Genomic DNA, 5,726 nt, shown 5'->3' with positions numbered 1-5,726 from the left:
GACGGCACGAACGCAGTAATCCTAGTCGCAGAGAATTTTCGTTGACGTCTTACGATAGTAGTGTATTCGATCCAATCGAATTCCACACCGCTTCACGAAACACAAATCCAGCGAAAATGGCAAATCAACCCTCAGGCACATCATTAAAACCGATCGCGGAAGAGCAATAAGTAATAAACAGAGAATTGAAAGACGAAGTAAAAAGAATGAGAACCACTCTAAGTCAGTCACATTGGAAACCCGATCCGGGCTTCCAAGAAGCATCGACATGCGAGATATAATGTTGGCCGAGTTACTAGAAAGCATGCGAGCATTACAGGGCCGCCTAAACCAAGTAGAAGCCGCAAATTACGATCGGAGTGCAGAAAAAGACGAACCGATAGAAATATACGGGCGCACAATGGACGACGTCCGAAATTCGCGAGACCCCGTAAATACGTTTATGAAGCTAAAAGAAGCGCGCGATATGATCCCGGAGATGGATGGATCGTCGCGGAACCAAGTTCAAAAATTTTTTAACGCGGCACTTACGCGATGAGCGAAATAAATCCTGCCGACGAAAAATCATCATTAAAAGCAATCTTGTGCACGAAGCTAGCGGGGAAGCCATGCACGATTTCCAAACGAGGGACATACGCACGTTCGCGCAATTGAAGCGAGAAATCGAGATGTGTTATTTGGCAAAGCATAGCACTACGCACATTCAGTGAGAGTTTAACATAACCCGCTAAAAACCCGGAGAAAGTGTGCGAAAATACGAACTCCGCATTGATAAACTAGCGATGGAACTTTATCAATCTATGGTAGAAGGCTGCGAGCACACCGCTGAGCAATGGAAGGCAATCCTAGATACGAAGGAATTAGCCAGGAATTAGCCCTAGAAAATTTCCAATTAGAATTATGTGACGAAATACAAACAATAGTACGTTCCAGGAATTATACGAATTTAACAGCCGATTCTAGACGCGACAGCCGAAGAAAAATTAAAAGGTAGTCAACCTACCAAAGTCTATAATAACGAGGAAGCAAGAGGCAATCAAGAACAGAATAAAAATTGCAATCAAAAATTGGAGTGCCACAAATGCGGTAGACTAGGACATCTGGCGCGTGATTGTCGTTCAAGCCAATACACAAACAGATATCCGCTACCGCGAACCGAAAAACCAGCGAACGTAAATAATATCGAGAAATACTACTCGTATTGCAAAAAGGCAGGCCATAAGCGCGACGAGTGCTGATCACTGAACCGTCCGAGAAAAGAACAGCCGAGACGGACGAGACAGGATAACGGAAAAGAGCAACAAATAAATACCGCCGTAATAATGAAAAAGAATAAGCAGTGAAGGGGGCGATGACCTGTCGTTCACAAGCAGCGGCGACAACAAAGAAGAAGAGAAATCGAGAACAAAAATAATGCGAGCCATACGCGAGCATCAAGTGACAGGTGAATACGCCTCACACGCCATGTTAGATTTGATTACCTTGCCGAGAGATCTTATGAGAGACGAAAAAGGGAAAAATGAGCTTCCTCCTAAACACAGGCGCCATCCTGATATTAATAAAAATAAGAAATTTAAAGGGAAACACACTAATGCGCGAGGAGCGATTAGCTCTAACCGAAGTTACAGGCCACAAGATTCACATTCGGAAAGATAAGAGCAACGATAACGCTAGGAGACCGAGAGATACGATATACTATGTATATGGTGAGAGATGATTTCCCAATAAATTATGAGAGGATATTGGAACTAGATTTTTTAAATAAACAGTAAAATGCGACCACGGGAAAAAAACAAGTCCATATTGGTAACGCAACCTTCAAACTCTACCCATATAAGAAAACCGTGCTAACACTTCGCAGCGAAACCATAATCCAAGCGGTAACCGATCGGAATAGCATTGGAATAGTAAACGCAGTCGAAATTAAACCCGGAGTTTTCATAGGAAATTGTTTGGTCGTACCAGAAGAAAATGTGTGCCTAATAAGTGTAATAAATACCACGGGAGAATCCGTAAAGATAACAACGCCTCTCACGGTGGATAAGATAAAGACAAGAGACGCCGCACACATGCATACCGTGGAGGTGTCAAGTAACAACGAACCTATTCAGACTCGTGAAGAAAAATTGCACAGACAATTGCGAACCGAGCATTTAAATGATGAGGAAAAGAAGGCCTTATACCAGATTTGCAAAGGTTTTTGTGATATCTTCTATCTAGAAAACGATCGTTTATCGCACACTCACACCGTAGCACACGAAATTAATACACGAACAGATAGCGCGCCGATGAATGTTCGACCGTATAGATTGCCAGAGAAGTACAAGGCAGAAGTAAATAAACAGATAGCAAAAATGCTGGATGACGAGATAATCCGTCCCAGCACGAATTAGTGGAACGCGCCCTTACTAGTAGTACCAAAAAAATTAGACGCATCTGAAGAACGAAAACTACGAATAGTTGTAGATTTTTGGAAACTAAACGACTTAACAATGACTTAATGACTGGCGATTCTTTCCCGCTTCCGAATATCACCGACATATTAGACCAATTAAGAAACGCGAAATATTTTATAACATTGAATTTAGCATCAGGATACCATCAAATGCATGAGGAACACAAACAAAAAACAGCGTTTTCCATATCCTACGGACATTAAAAATTTAATAGAATGCCCTTTGAATTATAAAATGTGCCTGCAACATTCCAGAGACTTATGAATTCCGTGCTAACCGGACTACAAGGCCTCAAATGCCTGGTCTATCTAGATGACATCGTAATATACGGATCAAATTTAAAAGAACATAACAAAAGACTAATTGAAGTATTCAAAAAACTAAGAGACTACAATCTGAAACTACAATCGAATAAATGTTGAATTTTTAAGAAAGGTGACATACCTAGGTCACATTATCTCCGAAAATAGTATAATCCCGGATTCATTAAAAATAACGGCCGTAACAAACTTTTCAGTATCTAAAAAGGTACAAGACATGCAATTTTTCATAGGATTAGCCGGTTATTATAGAAAATTCATTGAGAATTTTTCGAAGATAGCGAAGCCACTGACAAAATTAACAAAAAAGGACGAAAAATTCACTTGGACAGCGGAGCAACAAAACGCATTTGAAACATTAAAGGAAAAGCTAACGACCGCACCAGTTCTAGCCTACCCTGACTTCACTAAACAATTTATGTTAACGACAGACGCATCCAGTTACGCCATCGGAGCGGTATTGTCGCAAGGGCCAATAGACCAAGACCGACCAATTGCCTACGCGAGCAGAATTCTGAATAAAACGGAACAGAACTATAATACAACAGAGAAAGAATTGCTAGCCATAATATGGGCCGTCAAACACTTTCGACCGTACTTGTATGGAACAAAATTCCAAATAGTTACAGATCAACAAGACAAACTCTGGCTCACAATTAATCAGATGGAGATTCAAATTAGAAGAGTACGATTATGAGGTAATACACAAGGCCGGCAAAGGCAATACAAACACTGACGCGTTCAGCAGAAACCCGATCGCGCCCGACACACAGATAAACAGCATCGAACGCGACAAGAAAGAGCGCGAATATAACAAAGAGGAAAAGGAGCAAATAATGTATGAATATCATAATGCCCCCCTTGGAGGACACCAAGGCATAACACGTATTGTGAATCGGATACGATTAACGCACAACTGGCACGGACTAACAAGAGACGTGGAAGAATACATCACCAAATGCGAATATTGCCAGAAAAACAAACTGAGCAGGAAAACCAAAATGCCTCTGGTACTAACCGACATGGCGGAAAGATCGTTTCAAAAATTCACCCTAGACATTGTAGGACTACTCACGGTCACTATGAAAGGAAATAAATATCTACTAACATTCCGACTTAACAAAATAAAGCAATACCGATATCAGACCAGGAAGCAAGCACGATTGTCAAAGAGTTCACTATAAAAATAAAATGCGAATTCGGAATTCCGGAGAAAGTGACAGATCAAGGAACAAACTTCATCAGTGACATGTTCAGGGATGTATGCACCCTCCTAAAAATAACAAAAATCTAAACAACCGCGTATCATGCCACCTAAACCGCTTTTATCCTGAAAGCAACAGAGCTCTGGAGAGATCGCATAGGACTTTGACCGAATATTTAAGGCATTATATAAACGAAGATCAAACTAACTGGGATGAATGGATCCCATATGCGATGTTCACGTACAATACGACATCGCATACAGCAACGGACTATACACCGTTCGAATTGATGTACGGGCACCGAGCAACACTACCTACAGCCCTGACAGTGCCACCGACCATACTACACATATGACAACTACGCGCAAGAACTAAGAGAATGATTCCGAGCCATAAAAATTAACAAAAGAACATATCCGCGAAGCAAAACAAAAGGCAAAAAACTATGCAGATAAAAATACGAACACTAAAACCTTCAAAGTAGGAGATAAGATCCTCCTACATGACGAAACAGTGCGCAGAGAACGATCAAAGAAATTGGAAGTACCATGGACAGGTCCATATCAAATAATCGAGAAAACCTCCGATGTTTTTTTTTACAAATTTTCAATAATTACAAATTTTCAATAAGACTAATGCTGTTAATTCAACAGCATTTTTTTCTCATTGTATGATAATACAATGCTCTCAGCGCGCGAAAACAGAAAAAAGAAGAAAATGCAAAAAATAAAGTAATTATATTCCAGATCTTTTGTTATTAAATGCAATGGTTTCCAAATTATTTTATTACAAATTATTATTTTGTTTTATTACAAATATACAGGATGTCTAAAAATTTTTTGAAATTAGATTTTGACATATTCTAATTGTAAGACAAAAATCCTAATATGACAAAAATGTGTACGCTATAATGATTTTTACATTATTAGCAAAAGTTTATTAATCATAGAGATAATGTTTTACGCACTCAAACATGACAAATGTTTTCATGAATCGGACTCTTTTAACAACGTCGAGTTCATTATATAAATACGTAATGATATTTTTATTAAAATAATATTATTCTAAAATTTTTTACTATACGTAAAAAATATGATACTGACAGATGACTCCATGTTATTTCATTAACATTTTGTTTGATATTTTGTAATATTATATGCTGACATTAATTATATAATTCTGTACATATATATATATATATATATATATATATATATATATATATATATATATAATGTATAGAAGCAGAAACAATTTAAAAAAAATTGTTTCATCTCGACATCTCGACATTGTTGAAGAAATTGTATTTCAATATTATTCGAAGTTATTAAAGAACTTCTATTTTATATTGCCGAAAAATTACAGATCTATGATTTGTAAACTTTAATCACAAATAATTTAAAAATTGTTATAATCATTTTTATTAAGATTTTCTTATATTCCAAAAAATCTGCTTTTCAAATGAAATCTGGTTTTAAAAGATCCTATTTATACATATATGACTCACACATTTATTTATTTATTATACTAAAATCATTTATTTTATGCTTAGAAATGAAGTTATCATGTCAACCGGATTTTATAACAATGTATTTTTTATTGTATTATATCTCAGCCAAAAATTATTTTAAGACTTTAAATAATTTTTCTTTAATAATATTTCTTTAATATAAAACGTAAATTTTTAAGTCATACCAAGATAAATATATATTTACAGTAAATTATTAATTATAAACATTTATCAA

The sequence above is a fragment of the Pogonomyrmex barbatus genome, unplaced genomic scaffold (genome assembly GCF_055798465.1).
Source record: "Pogonomyrmex barbatus isolate J1 unplaced genomic scaffold, ASM5579846v1 scaffold11, whole genome shotgun sequence".
Classification (NCBI taxonomy): domain Eukaryota; kingdom Metazoa; phylum Arthropoda; class Insecta; order Hymenoptera; family Formicidae; genus Pogonomyrmex; species Pogonomyrmex barbatus.
Note: the sequence above shows the minus strand (reverse complement) of the source record.